Here is a 19,703-nt window from a genome sequence, read left to right as displayed (position 1 = left end):
TTTTGTGTTGGCAACTCTGCATTACAAAACTTACAAATTGCATCAGAGCATCATTAGATCATGTAACAAAAGTAACAAAACAGCTAATAAGGGAAGGGTTGCACATCCCCTTGCTGAATTAATGCCCCTTGCCTTCCCCCTGTCATGACCTAAATACTAAATGCATCTAGTTAACCAGGTTTCCAAGAGTGTCTAGCAGATGGCAGTCAGAATATGACAGAGATGCTTCAGAACTGCACATCATAATGGTAAAATGTAGGTCTGGTGGGGAGAATAATCCTGGGAGAAAGAGTCTCATACTCTGTGCACGAGACCTGACACCTGGCTTTCAGGTGAGAGACTTCTTCATGAGAGGGTGATCATATCCAGAAAGTTACTAGTATGTTCAATATTTCAATGATAGCATCTCCAGAGAAACTGTATTAACATTTAGTACAAAAACATTGGTATGTCTAAACTAATCATGCTGAACATAAGACAAAATATGTAAGTGTGAGAAAGTGCCCATGCTGCCCAATCCATAATATAGCTTCCAAAAGAAAGGCATTATTTTTGGAAGCTGGATACACAATGAAGTGAGAGGACTTGCCCAAGTAGCTGGCCAAGGATACCACTAGGAATACCACTGCCTAATGCCACTTTCCAATGCAACTGAATTACTGCACTAGCAGTTTTCTAAAACTTGTTCTTGCTTATAAATGAAATTGTAAGAAGCTGTCTTACTCTAAACGTGTTCCAGTTTATGAAAGCATCAATTTGTCTTGGGGGATTTGATTGTGATTTTCAAGCATAAAATTCAAACTCTTGCCATATTTAAAATAAATGAACATTCAAATGAAAAATATATGTTGCCTCCTTACTAAGCTACAAAAGCAAATGAAAAATAGAAGGTTTTCCTTTCAGCCAATTCTTCTCAAACCAGAAATAAGCCCCAAACAGAAACAGCAGGGTTGGCTCTTTCAAAAGCAAGGGCCTGAGGCAAAGCTAGAGCCTTGTAGTGCTGCTTTCATCTGGTTCAGCTCAGGCAAACAGACACACTTCTCAGCTGAGGAATGCAAGGCCCTTGCCACTGGGTCAAGTCCTGGGAGGGGAGCGTGGGCAGTGCCCTTTCACTCCACTTTAGCAATTGGGTGGAAAAAAAGACATCCAGCCCGGGACTCGCACGCACGTGCCCGTCACACACGTGCACTAAAGGATGTGCATGCACACGTTCTTCTCAGCCTGTGCCAGGCTACACAACCTGCTGCACTCTCCTCTTGGGGTTTTTTATGTAATCCACTAAGGCAGACTTCTCTGAGCTGGAAAGGAAGTATCAATAATGAGTGTTGCTGTCTCGCTGGAACAACACCTGACAGCTTTGTATGAATTGCCTGTGCTTGTGGGTAGCCACTCCTACCTCACAACCACATTCTTCTGGCATTATTTCTATTGTTATGAATTTTTAACCATCCTTCTTCACCATCTGAAGTGAACTGACATTAGTTTTGGCAGAACAAACAACAAGGCAGAAAAAACATAGTTCAAGTAAACCTTTTTGAACCTTCAAAAATACTTGATGAATTATTGAACCACAAATAAAAAAACCCCATATTTTTCAGGAGAGGTCCAGATTAGATATTTAAAAAAGAAAATCACTGATAGGGTGGTTAGGCATTGGAATTAGTTGCCCAGGGAGATATTGTCTCGCTGTCTCTGTAAGTATTCGAGAGGTGCCTGGATGTGCCTTTTGGGGATATGGTTTAGGGGTGATCATGGTGGTTCTGGGTTGATGGTTGGATTGGATTCAAAGGCCTCTTCCAGCCTTGATGCTTGTGTGATTCTGTGATATGTAAGAAAGCATTTTATAGATTACAATGTGATCATAGAAATGCACATCCTATAAATCACTGAAGCTGCAATGGGATATGACAAGGGCAGTGCCAAATGGCACTGGGATGTTGTTAATCACGATTCTCATCTAAGCCTATGGTCATTTTTGATCTGTGTGATTTACACTGAAAGAATCCTTAAATCAGGTTGTTTCTCTGGAGTGATCTACTGCAGAGGGGCACTTAGAAACTTGGGCCTACATTTTTTTGAAAACTCTCATTGCTTTCTGGCCAAGAATTCTTAGGGGAAACCCTGAAGCTGCAGATGAGGGCTCTTTTTCTGGTTATCAGTGGCAATAAATCAGCAAATGCAAGGTCACAAATGAGGTATTTGGATTGAGAGAGTTTGATAGCTGATTCTGTGAAACCTTGTTTCCCAAAACAAATACGCACACTTATCTCCTCAGTGGTAGATTTGTATCCTCTCAGCCCCATCTTTATTTCACCAGCTGTTCTCCCTGCTTGTGTGGTCCTAGCAAAACATACTATATCCTTCATTATTTTGATTGTTCCTAAAGCACAAAAACTTCTCCTTATTTTGGTATACTTTTCATGCATGACTTTATTAACCCTCCTGGAAAGTGGCAGAGTACCAAACCTCTGACTGCTCTGTATGGCCACCCCATTTGGAGGCTGCAGCAGAGCAGCTGCACTAGAATGCAAGTGCTCACTCCCACCACAGCTGTCTAGAGCAGGAAGCAAGCTGCTGGTCATGCTTTCCCTTGCCTTCCCTTTGCCACTCAGTGTATGCTTCAGTATCAACACAGCAGCTGTTTTGCCTAAAGGAGGGATGGAGTCAAGATCACCAGCATTCTCATGAGGATATTGCTGTGGACTTGCAGGATCTTCTGATATTTGATATTGACTCACACTTCTGAAGCCCTTACTTTCTCTTTCACTGTTTTTGATTATTTCTTACTGATTCCAAGTGAATGGATAATCACACCTAAGTAGCAGCATTAAGTCAAGGACACAGTGTATCCCATTCCAAATGAAAACTAAAAAAAAAAAAAAAAAGATCACTAATTTTGTTAGGATGATGGAGAATTGTATGCATTTTTAAAGTATTAGGTTTTGACTATAATCATAGCCTTATCTCACAAGACATGAGAGCAAAAACAAAGGGGGTTTTCAAGTGATTATGTTACAGCAGCCAGCACAGCAATTACTACCTTCTGAAAAAATGCAGCCTATAGGTATTCTTTCACTTCCAACCTGCATTTGACAATTTTTTAAACCAGACAGTGCCACTAAGTTGTCTTGTTTGACTTCCTACACAAGACATACTATTTCATTCTCTGACTCCAGTAACAAGATGGTTCTATGGTAAAGTCTATGTTCTTAAAGAGACTCTCAGATATAATTTGAAGATATCAGGAGACCAATTCAGTTACTCTCTGTTGTATGTTGCTGCAAAATGATTCATTAAATGAAATAAAATTAAATATTTATTCTTTGCAATACCTATGGAATTCTGGCCTGGGTTCAAACTTCATTATTACAAGTTTCACATGCACATAGTACAAAAAGACTGAATGGATTGGCAGATGGTGCAATTATTCAAAGAAGAAGTGTTAATCCCTTTCTTTTGGCTAGACTCCTATCCAAATTGACTCTGAATTCTCTTACAGGCTGTCTTGCTGGGCTTACTTATTTCTGTTGATTTAGCCCACGAATTCAAGTTCTAGTAATTTGTTATTTTGTTGCCAAATTGCACAGTGTTATAACATGTTTTGTCCAGAATTACAGATTACATTTTGGGTAAACAAAACAGTACTGTGGGTATCATTTTCTGTAGCTGTACTTACCCAGCTGGGTCTACAGAACCTGATATTACAAAGAATTCAGTGGAATAGCTATAGATGGTTGTGTTTCTGGTAAATAAAAGCTAATGAGTTGAGTGTACTGTTCAACTGGACAGTGCCAATCATAACAATTACAACACTTCCAAGTTCTTTGGAATAGAATGTGCTTGTGTTTGGATGGGGTATAAGTGGAAAAAAAGAGGAAATCAAACAAAGCAGCAATTTTAGTCAGCAATATTACCTTTGCTTACTTTTCAACACCCATATGTTGTACACCACAAGCATTTTTGCCTCTTCTCCACAGCAGTCACTGTATTTTGAATATATAGTCATTCAAGTCCTCTTATCTGCTTTTTGTATTTCTCAGGTCTGAGTTCATTGCTTCATTGTATGTGAGTTATTTCAAGACTTATATTTTTCACAAATGGAGATAAGACTACAGTAAAAAGAGCAATTTGTAGGAAGGGAAATTTGTAGGAATTTGTTTATAAATTTTAAAAATACAGTGAAGATTTTCTTAGACAAAAAAAACCAAAAAACAAACAACTAGCTACAGTGAATTGCAATTGCAATTCTAACTAAAACTAAGCAAAAGCAGTTTTGCTCTTTTAACTCTTATCTGGAACTTGGAGGTCTTCCAGCTTTGCCTTACAACATTTGTCATATCAAGTATTTGCCCCAAATGATCAAACAAACCTGTTTCAAGACCTCTTTTTAGGTCTGAAAAGCCTAGATTTTGAAATCTCTGAATGTTTGCTTCAAAATGAAATCAAGTTTCTGTATGATTTTTTGTGAAAGAAAATTTTTGCCAAATGCCTCCTATTTTTCTCAATCAGTTACTTAATTTGTGGCTTTTTATTTGTGCCATGAGCTGCCCTCAACCTTCTCCTTGCTTTGAATATTTAAAAGGAGAATGGTTTTAGTTGTGTTGTAATGCCTGCTGAATTTCCTGATGGAAATCTGAACTAACAAATCTTTAAATCCTATTGGAACAAAAATATAGCCAACAATATTTACATACAGAGATAACTTTTTAAAATACAAGTATAATTTTTAGTACAGACTAGCACTTAAAAGTCTAACTTGTGCTAAAAGTTAGGCTTAGATGGACATGTTTTGGAAGCCAAATTGGAACTGTTTCATAAACCTCCTCAGCTGAAACATGCAAAGGAAGGCAATTCTCTGCTGAGTGTTTTCTACATGTGTATTCATGTTATGGTGTGTTTTTTATTTTGCAGGTGCTTAAGTCAGACCCTGTTTTGCCTTGGATATGCCTGGAAGGTGCTGCTCTTTGTGCACATGCCTGTGGCCCTTGCATCATCTAAGCTACTCAGCTGAATCAGAACACTTATACAGTGGAGAAGAACATTTTTGACAAAACAAAACTTTCTATATTATGTCTTTTTGCCAAAACAAAATGCTTTTCATATTATTTCATTCATGGGTTTTGGGGTGGAGTTCTTTATTTTGCTTTGTTTCCTACTAACTTTTCCATCTCCATAAAACAATATGAAGGTTGCACTCAGCTCTTACCCCACAGCACCTTTAGTGCCCTTTTTGCTTATAGTAACCTGAAATATCCATTCATGTTAATTGATATTTTACCTCTGGATGTCTATCATGACCTTGCCAGTTTCTGCAGCTAGTTTCATCTTTCATCATGGCCATCTTTTAGTGAGCGTATTTAGCCATAGACACAAGTTTAGGTTTTGAACAGAAATTGCTGTTCTTTTAATTCCTGGGTACAAACAGTGTGATCTATACATGCATAACAATTTCTTGTCTAGACACAGTTTTCTGTTGAATCTGGGTGGTCAATAGACTTTCAAAGTGTTAAGAGGCTTTGGCACTCAAGCTGACCACTAATCCACCTTTGTTGTCACTTCTGGAGAAGACTGATGACCTCAGCTCTGAGGATGTCAGGTGACCTAAACTGATTTAAAAAATGCTCTTGCACGTTCATTCTCCTTCTATTTTCCAGATAGGTGAGAGGGCAGTTCCCTTCAACCACAGGAGCACCTGCAGGAGAAGCTTGGACAGAGCTCTGAAGAAGAATGCAGAAGAACTACAGTCACTGAAATAAAGTTTTCTTTCTCCTTTGATACTCATCCATATGCATTAACACTGTGGGTGATCCCATGCACTTCAGATACTCACTAATTATCTAAAGGTAAAACTCCTGTTATAGCTTCTTCTGAAAGACAGAGTGGGGGGACAGGAGTCAAAACACTCATTATTGTGGAGATCCAGAAACTGTATTCCTACACAGTAACAATGGCAGAGAAGAGATGAGGAAGGGGGATAAGGTTCTGTTCTGAATAAAGGGTGAAAATAACTCACAAAAGAGTTTGATGAACTCTAGCAGTGTGGGAACTGCTCAGGTCTTCAAACTAGTTCTAATCCATACTAAGCAGCAGCAAGGATGGGCATGAAGTGGTATGAGCTGAAGCCTTGAGTAAGAATGCTTTACATAATCCCTCAAGGCTTATTGTGTAATACTGCTAGGTGCAATCTATAATTGGGGATTTTTGTTTCCTTCACTTCTGTAAGTTTCCAGTCTTGAAACCAAGAACTTTAGCTCTTGCTTTCCTTGATTAAACTTTAGTTTTTGCTTCTAATCTTTGTGGTGAAAAAGTCTGACTCTGGGCAAAAATTCAAAGAAAACCAGTTCTCTAGAGAGTAACTAATCCAGTAAAACTGTTTGTGCAGGCAACAGCCTTCCTCCTGTGATAATATGAAATATGGCTTTCAGCAGAGTATAACAGCAAGTTTGAGAGTGCAATGAGCAAGTATTCAGGTTTAGTGGCAGAAAGACAATAGATAGCTGCAGGTGCATCTCAGCACATCAATGTGCTAGTTTTCAAAATTTAAATAATATGTTGTTGAAAATTTCACCCTGAATCTTCATGATTTTTTTGAAAGCAACCTATTAAATCTTACAGTTTTGGAAAACAGAAGAAAACTTTAGAATTAGGCAATGTTAATGAATTAGCAGAAAAATTATGTAGTCAATCTGCTGAAAAATGCCCTGGTAAGAGGCTCTGGTCTTGTTTTTCAACTGTTGAGTAATATTTTTCTTTCACAGTCCAGTATTATCTCATTACCATTATTCCTGAAATAATCTTCCATCAGGAATGCAAAATAGTCGAATTTCTTAGGTCCTGAGGTCCTTCAAGACAGAACTTAGCAAATCATACTGAAAATCCTTAATATAGTTGTTTTGTCTGTGGTCTATTTAAAACAAAAATAATTGAGTAGTTGGTGAATGCTAAAAAGACCTTTTATAATTTCACCTTTTTCTCCTAGGAAACAAATGTTTGATATTTTTTAAGTTTAGGCAGAATAGAATGCTTTTAAATCTAATTTCTTGATCATGCACAGACACTAAATATTGGGTGGCTAAGAAATTCTGGTGGAAAATACTGGATTTTCAAGAACTGTCTCCAAGATCCATTCAGCCACAACAACATTGCTGTTTGTAACACTGAATATGGTTTTGAGCTCTGTACAGATGAGCTAGTTGTAAGAATTTCAGATTTCAAGCCTTTTGATGGTAGCCAGTTGTCCACAGAGTCTCTGATACCTGCTGTTTGATGCAGCTGCCCTTTGAACTGCTTAGCATCATCATTTCCTATTCCTCTAAAGATAATCCTAAAAGCAGCTTAATAACAAATGTGTTAGCAGAACACTGTGGATATCTATGTCCTGATATTCCATCCTGGGATTATCCAGTGCTTATGTCTCCTGTCTCAACACTGAATTTGCTAAAATCTAGAAATGGAACCACTCTGCTGTCTTCCTGTCATACTTTCTTTTATGTAAGCTTCAAAATCTCCCAATTCTATTATTACTTGTGCCATTAGCACAAAAGTAAACACAGATGGAGAAGATGGCTCAGGAAGTAGGGAACATCAGGACACTGGATAAAGGAAGCGTGAGAAAATCAACCCCAACAAATGTTTCTTCCTTTCTCCAAATTCTACCAAAGTCAGCAGCTGCCAGTGACTTTGTGGGTTGAAATAAAGACTGAAGCCTTCTCCCTGCTCCTAGGAGTTGTTCTTTGGTCTGTTTCCTCCAGACCTCAGCTTTGAATCTGTAGGCAATGCTGCAGGCAAGAAGCCTCTAGGGAATATCCCAGTCTGTACTCATGCTGTTCACCATTTCTCTTGTTGTCTTTTCCACCTGTATTTAAAAATCTCTACAGAGCTGAGCTTGCTCTTGAGAAAACAAGCAATTCCCCCTTTCCTTCTCCTTTCCAGAAGTTTCAGTTTTACCTAGAGTACAGCAGACAGAGCGAGGTAAACATAGAAATTTTTCTTGGTTGAGGCCAATGAAACCTCTTCAAGGTAACAGAAAATACACTCTAGATTCATGCAGTAAACTGGAAGCAAGGGTTCCCAAGTTAGACACTTCCTAATAACAACTTGGATTTAAGGAGACTTTATTGCACTGTATAGAAGTTGAGCTTCATGCACTATTATTTCACCAGTTCCAGGAAATATTGGTTTATTCATTTTGGGATACAGGACACCTATTCTCATATCTAAATATATTTTTCTTTGGTTTCATAATGTACAGAGCTTATTATTAAATTATAGCCATCCAATTTAGGTTTCTTAAAACACCAGTAGTCCTCTACAAGGTGTTACTAGTTGTATGAGCTTATTTTACATGGGTTGTGGTCAACATTGTTTTCTATTGTGGTCAACTCCTTTAACACAGAACTAGCAATATGCATTGAAACAATTTCTAATTATTTTAAATCACCTGAGGATTATAAAGCCTGAGGATTTCCTATTCCTGCCATTGGATGAATAACATGCTAGGGAAATTGTTTTTCCTGTGTTTGTCCGTGATACTCTCTGCCAGACTGTAACTTATTCCATTCAGATTTTGTCATTTTGAATGTGCTTCCACACTATCTGGCTCCTGCCTTCATAAGGGTACTTAAATACCAATAATTAATGCAGTTGAAGTACCTTATTCTGCAAATGCAGAATTTGATAGAAGGACTCTGATTTAATTTGTTTGCGAATCTGGATTTTAGGGAGCAGAAAGTAATGTCTGTTTTTCCTAAACATGTGAAGCAGAACATATGTTGTTGCTAATTTTAACTTCAGTAGCCAATTTTAAGAAAATTTGTGCTTTGTATAGTTAGGCAAAATCTTGTGTACCTCTATAAAGAAGTGAATAAATTGAACTGATCCCATTTATTTCTAGAGTGACTATATTAATATGACAGCTAGTACATTCTAATATGAAAGAAGGATTCACAAAAGCTTTTAGACCAACAGTTTTGTAGTCCCATAATGCCAGTAATTTTTTGAATTAAATGCAAAACTAATTTCTCTGAATTAACTTCTCCTCAGTAAGTGTTTTAGCAAAGGTCTCAATTTAACTGCAAAACTGATTGGTGGTACAAGTGAGACCTTTTAAATGTGTGTTTCTGTTTGAAGTGTCAAACAAATTGGAAAAATATGTTTCAATATCATTGTCTTATTATTGAATGTTGAAATTATTAAATTAAATAGAAGTTATTGCTATGCTAGGGATTTTTAAATTTATTTATTAGGAAATTAACAAATTTAATATAAAAAAGTCTACAACTCCTTACAACCAAAAGGAAGAATAAAATGGGCAGCTGAAATGAAAAAAACAAGACAAACTGAACCAAAGTAAGAACGAATGCTTTAGAAGAAAAATTCTTTCCTTGAAAACCCCTGGTCATCAAATGCACTTGCACATTGAGAATAGGCAAGAAAAGAGTTCAGCTTCACCACACTGGGTTGCAACTATTCTGTCCCTGTCAGCCCTACCTCAGTTTGCTTCTGAGTGAGGATGGAGGCATCTTCATGGCTCAGAATCCTCTCTGGACAGATGGCTGCTGCCTCTCAGCTCTTGGCTGGCCAAATGAATAGGGCTGGGGCAGTGTGCAACCTTCAGGCAGTGTTTTGTGTGGTCCTGGCTGAGATTAAGCCAGTCTTTTATTCAGAATCTTTTGACTCCTTCAATGCTACTGATTACCCAAGTAATGTGAAAAAATAAATAAAAAAATATAAATTAAAAAAAAATTCTCTTAATGGTGTCTCAAATATTTCTTCACTTATTCTCCTTTATATGTTTTTGTTTTGTTTGGTTGGGTTTTTTTGGTTTTTGTTTTTGTTTTTGTTTGGTTTGGTTTTGCGGTTAGATTTTTTTCTTGTTGTTTTAGAAATTCTTTTTGTGGAAAAAACCAGTCCTCTCAAAAATATTCAATATATATTACTGCAGAAATCCGTACACTTGCAGCACTGAAACCTGCAACTCCTTGTTATATAAACATACTAAACATTGCTTTCCAAAACTAGTTCCTTGTCTCCTTGGCAACACAGGCTGCAAAGAGCTCACCAGCCTGGTGCTCTGATGCATGTATGAGCTTCCAAGTCAACTGGAAGAGTTTTGGTTTAGGATTCAGAACCTTCCTTGGACCAGTTCAAGCTGCAGGTGAGGGAGACTCTTTTTTTAATATAGTCTCATGAAAGCTGCAATTTTAATGTTTAACATTGGTATCTATAAACAATGAACCAAGAGGAGTTCCTGAGAAAAGAAAATTTTCATGGCAGAAGACTGAAAATATTAGTCTGTTCTCCCCCACCATGACCATAGAGCAAAATATTGGAATACTGAATCTAAATTCTTTAACATAGCTCCCTTTAACAACTTATAAGGGCACAAAAATTTATATAAAATTAATACTATGTCTTTCCCAAAGTTTCTAGAAGCTAACAATTTTTCTTCTATTTTAAGGCAGAAATGTGAGAAATCTTACTACAGACACACCTGTCTGTGACACTGTTGTGAGGTGCTGCTATAAGACTTATAGTTACAGCAGTTAACTTTGCTTTTTAGCCAGCAAAGATTTAAATTGGGTCTGGAAATTGAAATCTCCTTTTAAATCATTCCTTCCCCGGTGTCTTCTAGTTAGCCTGAGGTTTTGTTTGGTTTTTCTGTCTTGTTTTTAAACTTCTTTTTCATAGTAGTTCTGCACACATACAGGGTTACAGTAACTTTGTTTAGAGTTAAGATTGAGATTGTTTTATTTCAGACTCCACTGCATTCCACGATGTCAACAAATTGATGAGGAAATCACTGATGAAGGCAACATCACATGCATTTACTTTCAAATATTAGATTACACAAAGCATTCATGGTCTTCTCTATTATTTTACTCTGTGTTGAGAACCCAGAGAGGAGCCCCAAGAGACCATCAGTCTTGTAGGTCAAGTGGCTTTGAGTTGCACACACCAGGATCCTGTCTTTTCCTCCAAAATAGGCTGGTGGGGAAAATGATACAGGCATGAGGTCATTCTGTACTTCTACTGAAATTCCTTTTTCCTATGCATTTAAATACACAGGGAATAATCTCTCTATTACAGTGAGGCCCACTACATGAAGATGGGCAAAGGTTCAGCTGCAGGGAAAGAAAAATGTGTTCTTGCAGCAGGAGATGGTCCTGCCTGAACCAGAGGGGAACAGCTTGGTGGCTCATTTGCTGGAAAGCCTTGGGACCTGGAAGAGCAGGTAAGCATCTGTCAAACAGACATACACAAACCATGAATTCCCTCAGCAACACAAGCTGGGATTGTTATTGTTTTCCTTCAGGGGTTTCAGTTATAGGGAAAAGACTTAAAGGTGTGTGAATGAAGCCTTCAAGGGGAGAAGTTTCACTGCTGGGCTGTGCTGGTGATGGCAGGTTACACATGCCCTGCCCCAGGTCTGGGAGCCTGTTGTGTTTGTGCTCTCTGTACAAACCCTGACTTCTCAGCAGCAAAACACAACAGTGTCCAACACGGCTTTTTTGGCATTTCTGTTCCAGAGCAGCACAAAATCATCATCCCCAGAAAAAAACCCAAAACATTTAATTAGATTTCCCCACCACATCCATTTGGATCCAAGGGACTTGCTGAACATTGTGCTGCCTGCAGGAAATACAAGAGAAGGACTTCTCCAGTCCCTAACAAACTCTTGCCAGGAGGGGTTTACTTGTGTTACTGTAATGCTCTGTAAAATAAAATTTAGTCTGACAAAAAGCAGCTGCAGGAGAACAACAATACCAGTTTCTGATGAAAATTTGAATGACTGGATTGTATGCTGGGTATTATTTTAAGCAAAAATATTTTTGTATAGAGTTTGTAACTAAATTTGGCTGTCTTATAGCAAAAGTTCAGCTGAAATACAAGCAAATTATTTTAAAAATTTATTTTATAGCCACATCACTTACAGGATATGCAGTACCTTAAATCTGAAGTGCACATATAATTTTTCATTCTTAATCTGTAAGTAAATCTGAGTTAGTGAGAATAGCTCCAATTGGAACCAGTAAGATCTTTGATTCTCATTTTTCCCTCTGTTCATCAGTTGAATTCAGAATAGGAAAAGTGGTTTGCAGATCTGTCACTGCAAACTAAATAGAAAACAGAAGAAAGAATGTAGGAAGACTTTCTGTATGCTGTTTGTTTTCCAATTTATTTTACCAGCTTTTGACCTGAAGTAGTTTCCAGTCAGAAGCTGTACCGGTGGAAAACATGGACAAATTTTGTAATGCAACAAGATAAATGTTAAATCAGCATTGATAAATGTTAAATCATCATATTGATTGCTTTTTGCCAGTGACAGTGCATTAAAGAGATCTGCTCATTTTCATTTAATGTTTTGTTTGAATGAGTGATCCCTTCATAACCACCTAGCTGCCTGAAATGAGGCAAGTCCTGATTTAGTTGCCCTTTGCTTATGCAAAATACTAGTTTTGAATAGTTATTTGACTCAGTAGGTAGTAGTATTCTAATGTATTATTCTGCAAAGTAATTTATTGATTAAATATTTTTCAAACAATCCAGATTGACTTTGTATGTTCAGCCTGTTTATGAACTAATTTGGTTTGCGCCTTATGTTTATAGATCAGCTGATTTTAATAACAAAAAAGCAGAAAACCACCTGATATTATTTTGGGGAAATTAATATAAACAATAGGTTTAGACAAATCCTTACATACAACCAACCACACTGAAAAACCACACTGCCTAAACCATACAGAAAAATAATTAGGATTTCCTCCATAAAAACAAAGTCTGCATAGTAAATGCATGTACACATGGAATTAGAGACTCATTTCCATGTGAAACTTTTCCTCTGGCATTTTCTAATTTTTGGGTACTTAATTGTGCTGTCTTCATGTTTTCTTAACTTGACGTTTTTACTTTTTTTTTTGAATGGAAGGTTTATTTGTGCTGAAGACAAATAATGATCAAACATCTATCTGTGGATGTACTGGTCAACTGCTTGCAAGCTTCACCAAGAGAGGAGCATCCCATTTTTGGGTCCAGAAACACCGGCCCCTTGTCAGCCACGGATTACTTTTCCATAAATTGGCTATAGAATATATTCCCTCCAGCAGGGGGCAGTGGAATGGTAGGTGTACATATATGACAGAATTTTAATTTAATTTAGGAGACAAAATTCAAATGTTCATTTTAAAAAAATGAAGTGAGATCTGCAATAAGCAGGAGAGATGATTTGCATTCCCCTTCAGGCATAATGTGATTTTGCTTTGGCTTTATTCCAAGAAATACAGAGGAGGCCTTTTGATTAACAATAGTATGTCATTATGAAAAAGATTCTAGTGCCTAAGAATTAATAAAATGTGAATTTCTGAAGTAGAAAACAAATGTGTTCTGAATTCCTTAATTGCAAAGTATATTTTTGATAAACATTTTTTTCTCTGAGGAAAAGATTAGGTGAGTATTTCTGTCAAAAGAGTAAAACCCATTGAGATATCCACAACACTTCTTGTTTGAATTAAAAAATATGCAGACACATAAAGGGCCCTTGTCTTTAACTATTTACTGTGAGATAAGGTGCTGTTTCAGACTTCTGACCTTTGCAAAGCTGAAAATGCTCCCAAAATGTCAAGACTCTGTGGCAGGTTGGAAATTGCATGGCTTGAGCCTGCAATTGCATGGTTAGGGATAAGTGAGGCTCAAAGCCCTTATTGATAGCTATAAATTACCTTTTCCCCCTGCATTTTCATGTATGGTATCTGCTCTGAGGGTTTGAACCTTAGCAGCTTTGGTGGCATATGGCAAGTGGTAAATGAACATGCTTTTTATATGTAGGCTGAACTTCTTTTCTCCTGGAGCTTCTTCTAGAAATCTGCTTAATGAAATGCTCCTTCTTATGGCTACCGTCATTTAAAGCAAAAGAACAGCAGAATTATCAGTTCAATTGAAGGCAGGATAAAGTGGTGCCACAACTAACAGCAGTTTTTGACAAGAATGCATGAAAAGAAAATAAATGTAGTTGTCTGAATCTTCGATTTCTGGTCTCTTTTTGCAGATGCCTGATTTAATGTCCATTTTTTCTGTAAATGTAGAGTCTGCTTTTCTTAAACTCTTTTTATTGACTAAATTTAATCTTGGCAGTTTGAGCAGTAAAATTCTGTAGATAACAGTCATCCTGAAACAAAAACTGAAGAAGGAAGAGAGGTAACAAAAAATGAGAACCTTCAATCTGAAGTGGAATGAAATACTGGCATGATATTGAGCTGCCTGATTTTTCCCTTAGGTCAGTATCTTACAGAATAATTTCATTCCACATCCTCTTGAGCTGAACCAGTTGCTAGGTCAGGGTGGTGCACAGTGGTGGTCCATTCCTAAAGTTGAATAACTCTGAAGAGTAATTGCTGAATATTCCAAAGTCTGCTTTCTAAAGATGCTGTGATATGATCTCATATCTGCTAGAATTTACCATCATGATACTTGTTTTTGTAGCTTTACATGGCTGTCTTTGGCACTTTTTAAAAATTATCTGAATGCATTTCACATTTTCATAAAAATGTCTAACCTTTTTTCTATTTCATGTGTATTTGTGTGAAAGAGATTGATGACAATAAATAATCAGGGCTAGCAGAAAGATAGTGAGCGAATTCTAGATATGAATGCTAGCTGTGCTAGCTGTGTATAAGTTAGGTTCTGAGCTGAACTCCTGAAATGCACTTCAGATTTGAGATATTACTGGTAAGCAAAGAATCAAATTTCCAGTTCTAGCTATTTACTTTATATAAACATCCTGGTTGCAAATGAACCATGAAAATGTTGGATGAAATCATGTCCTTTATCTAAATCTACAGTGAACCTACTGCCAAAAGAAGTATGTTGCTGTTTAAGGTACATCTCAAAACTCCTGGTGAGCTTCCAGTCTGTTTGGTTTTGCATGCCTTACAGTTTCAGCCATCCATAAGTATTGCCCTTTGATGTAGATCATGTAGATCAGTACTTTCTACTAAAGTAGCTCTGGAGCAATAGATCAAGTCTCCCATTAAATAAATAAATCTGCTCTTCCAGAATTAAAAATAACATGAGGAATGTCAAGGCAACCTTGGGGGTGAGCCAAGTCTTGGAACAGCTGCTATGACCTTGCATGTCAGCATCTTAGCCTTTATTAGTGATTGACTTGTGCACAACATGGAATTCCTTGGGTTTCATATTAATTTAATTTTATTCTTTTTCTGCTGAATATTAGGAGAATTTTTAAAATAGCAAATATTTACAGGCTGCATAAGATTTCCTAGGAGGTTTGCTTGGTAGGTCTCTAACTCTTTGTTAATAAAGCAAATGTCACTGATATGCCCTGGTACAAGGTAATCACTGTGGTGGTACTGTAAGATTCTGAAGCCACTGTCATCACTGTAAAATTTTATCCTCTGTGACCTACCACACAGAACACAGAGCCAGAAAAGAAGCTTTGCTTATACAGGGAGCTGTGAATAGTGGAAGTTTTGTAGGAACAAATTCTCTTCCCACTGCAGAAAGACATTAAAGTGTTCTTTAATTAATGTCTAACTTTAAACTTGCAATTAGTCAGAGTGAGAACAATAGAGCTACCTGTGTTAATTTCCTTAAAGTGTCAAAGTTGTATTGATTTCAACAGATGTATAATAAAGTTTCTACAGTTCATTAGTTGTTGGATAAAAGCTAACTTATGTGCTCAATGAAAGACTGAATTCAACTTTTCTTTTACAGTTCACTAAGGTTTCCTGAACACCTCTTATTGGGCATGCAGTAACTTACATTGCCAATAGACTTTCCTAAAAACCGAAGCATCACCAAGATGCTTCTCCCAGTATCCTCACTGGGCTCGATTATTCCAAGAAGTAGAAAGCACTCTGTAGTTCTTGAGGTTTTTCTGAAATAGAGCATTAAATTTTGGGGCAAGTATATCAGTAGTATTTAGAAAACCCACAGCTAAGATATATTTAATGTAATTTAGTCTTTGATTTTTAAAATTGTTGATCTAATTTCCATCACTTCTATACTATATTAGCTTTTTAAACTACTGTGTCCACTTAATGCTTACAACAAAGATACTTGTGCTGGTACTTGTGTAACTTGAGCTGTTACATAAGGACTGGAAACACTGTGCAATCAGCAAATTCTTGTGTGTCAACAGCAATATGGATTCAGGGATTGTGCAGGGAAATACAAGAAGGTATTCAAGAGAATGGTTTGGTTCCCATGTCAAAACTGTCTTGTGAAGAAACTCCACTTTTTTGTGAAGAAACTCTGAAAAAACTCTTTTATTCTTCAGTTGCTTCAGGTACCAATACTCACTTCACATACATTCGGTCTAGACTTCTGCTTGTACTATACTTGACAAAATTCACAATCTGAGTCAAAAAGTTCAGATTTCCAAATCCTGATGAGGATACTTAAATAATTAACCCATGCATGCCAAGAATTTATGAACACATAGAAACCTCTTTTTTAATAAACTTCCCTCTTATGACTGCTGAAGAACTCATTCAAGAAAGAAAAACCATAATTAAGCATGACTGACATGCCTATAACATGATAGGTCCTAAAGCAAGGTCTATAAAACAAATTTCTATAGACTGCTATTTAAAGATATATTACCCTTTGAAAATGTAACCATGCAATGGTTCTGCTGTTGTTTCCTGGGAGTGCAGGGATGCTATTTACCAAAGTATTCCTGACACTTTGTGCATAAGTTAAAGAATCTGCTCATGTTTTAAATTATACACATGTGGTTTAGCTTTATCTTTGGTTTTTCTGATTGCCATAGGTCAAACTAATGGAAGGAAAAATACTGCTTATATTCTTTTCGATGTATTATGCTTTCATTTTAGCTCAGATGGAACAAGAGGAAGTATGTTGTGTTAACTTTTAATTTTATGCAAATACACTGAAGTTTAAGCTGTAGGAGACTTCACTACAGAGCACAGTTTTCCAGTACTTTCACAGCATTTTCTCTTCTCAGCCTCTGCCTGAAGGCGAATTTGTGTAAAATCCATTCAGCTATACATGGAGTTATCAAAATGCAAAAGGCATGTTTCCTTCAGTGAGGAGAGTTTTCCTTTGATTTTCTTTCTGTCACTCCTTCCCCCATCCCTAATTTCTTCAACACACATGTTCAGGGAGTAGCTTGGATGCGTGTCCTATATACAATATTTATGGAGAAATATGGTTGCATCTGTGTGAAAGGAGAAAGGTGAAAAACCTTGGAATTTACCAAGAATAAGAATGTATCAAATGATGTTCACATCAGTGTGGGCAGGCAACCAAAACAAGATGTATTTTCTTTGAGTAGTTGTACTAGTAAAACCTAAATGCACAAATATTTGCCTAAAGGTATGCTTAAAAATGCATTACCATGAATGAAGTAAATGTACTTAACATTCCAGGCTGTTCTTTTAGGCTGTTCCCCAAAGAGTATGCACTCTTAGTCTGCTCTTGGCTTCCAGCAACAGTACTTCTCGAGGAAGATGCCAAGATAGACATAAGACTGAGTGGGAAATATTTTTACAGGTTGTCCTAGGGTCTTGGCCTCATTCTAGATGCCTGAGTTTTCCTCCTGTAGAAAACAATATTCCTAAAGACACTTGCTTGCACACCTCTCTGGGGTTAGGATACAACTGGGACATACACAAAGATCTGAGACCTTCTCAGCTGTGCAGCCCAGGCTACACTCACTAAATTCAGGCTTCCAAATATATGTCAGCATGCTTGGCTTCCCAAAGCTGTGAAAGGCTTTCCCAGTCCCCAGTCAGGGGAAAATTGCTTTGCGTTGTAGCTGGTTGTTCAGGTGCGAGTAAAGAAAGAGTGAGATTTGATCAGATCAAAAATATATCATTTTATGCTAGTATTACACATATTTGTGTGAAATGGTCATGTCAGACAGCAGTTTATTCATTTAATCTAGCTACTTTTTTCATTACATGCTTTTATATTGCCATCTAGCTCAGCAGAAGTATTTGATCATGGAGTAGCCCATGCAAAGGCAAAAATGACAAAGAGAAACAAAAAAAAAGGAGAGCAGGCCAGCAAAGTGTTACTTTTCCACATGCCTTTTCTCTGGTAAGATGAGAAGTTGCATTTCAGCCACTGTTTTCTTTGTGAAAGCACAGACAGGGTGCAGAGGTTCACTGCCAGCACACTGACAAATGGAGCAAAACACGTGGAACAGTAGGTGTCAAGCCCCAGAAGTGCAATTAATCGTGTGTGCTGCTGCTGCACACTCTGGAGAGGTGATGAGGTTCATTCCTTTTCAGCTGGGCACTTTCAACAGCACAGCTAATTCAGCACAAGCACATGGCACCACATCAGTGCAGCATCGTGGCACACCAGAGTAATTGAACAGCAAACTAGGTTATTTGCCCACCTACTTTTCCTGCATATTCAATGGAGGATAATGAGCAATTGCTTATGGTCTGTTTGGAATAAGTGACTGTTTGTTCAGCACCTTGAAATCATGAATCAATGTATGCTGCAAGTGTGATGTGCCACCTGACAGCCTTGTTCAACAGAGGGCTGCACTGGAGAGGGAGCAAGGGGCCCCTCCCTGGCTCTTACATGCTGCCTTCTGCAGAAAATGGGGATGGCTCTGGTTCCTTCGTCTTAGTTTGAGGAAAAAAATGTGTCCAAGGGGGCTTATTCATCATCTTGACCAAAGTGAGCAAAGCCTGAATGAGGCAAGAGGAAGATAGATCTTATGGTTGCCTGGATCACTTTGACTTCCATAGACATAACTCTTCATTTAGCAATCAGGTGGCACAATAATTGTTTTTGGCACTCCTAAAGCCTTTCCAAGCACATTAAGCTGATTTTTTCAGACAAGGCTCTAAAAAGAAAACTAATATCTTTATGGAGTTATTTCTGAGGGTTTCTTCCAGTGCTGGCTTTTGGATCCAAGGCTGAGGACTCCTGGTGAGATCCATTACTCTAGTTCACATTGATGGACCAAATAAGCTGGTGCATTCCATGAAATGGCTTCCAGAAGCTTCCAGAGCTCCCTGATTCTGTGTTTTTCTTGAGCTTTTTCAGAGGCACAGCATTTCGGACCTCTTTTCAGCACCACATCACTCCCTGTTTCTAGTGGTCTCCTTTTTCTGCGCTCCAGGGATTTTTCAAGGGATGCCCTGGAAACAGGGAATGTTGTAGGATTGCAGCTGCTTCCGAGAGGCCACAAAGAAAAGAGCTGAATTTGGTTCTCTGGATTTACAACTTTCCAGTACTAATGTTTAATTGTTCATACCACTCTACAATATTCTGTCAAATAACCAGCAAATCCTAATGATTTCTTGCATCAGTATTTTTAAGAATACAGTCACAGGAAGCCGTAGTTAGATTTCCATTTTCAAGATTAACTCTGTCCTTTTGTTTTCTGCCTATGCCATAACCAGAACTCTTTAACTCAAGGAGTTAAACCAGTCTTTACAGTGAATCTAGAGCATATACTGATCTATGTGATTTTGTAATTATAATTATGATCTAGGGGTTTTTTTCTCCCTGGCTTGCAATAATGTAGCTGCACGAAGAGACAGTGACTGAGATGGAAATTCACTTTCATACAGTCCAGCACACCTTGTCCAAAACACATAGATGACTGTTACAATACTGCAGTTATCCATAACAGAGACAGAAAGAGGGAGAAAAAAGAGTGTGTTATTTTAAACTTATAATTAATAGGTATTTTACTT

General features: G+C 37.5%; 1 long non-coding RNA gene across 1 annotated transcript; it reads left to right on the top strand.

Annotated features, from left to right (window-relative positions):
- Positions 1 to 4,895: 4,895 nt before the first annotated feature.
- Positions 4,896 to 13,357, top strand: LOC130251208 (uncharacterized). Its single transcript, XR_008840112.1, has 4 exons — positions 4,896 to 5,843; positions 10,045 to 10,156; positions 11,089 to 11,233; positions 12,929 to 13,357. It is a non-coding gene; the product is annotated as an uncharacterized LOC130251208 (long non-coding RNA).
- The last annotated feature ends 6,346 nt before the right edge of the window (positions 13,358 to 19,703 follow it).

This window comes from Oenanthe melanoleuca, chromosome 3 (genome assembly GCF_029582105.1).
Source record: "Oenanthe melanoleuca isolate GR-GAL-2019-014 chromosome 3, OMel1.0, whole genome shotgun sequence".
Lineage (NCBI taxonomy): Eukaryota > Metazoa > Chordata > Aves > Passeriformes > Muscicapidae > Oenanthe > Oenanthe melanoleuca.
This window is presented reverse-complemented; position numbering and strand designations above follow the sequence as displayed.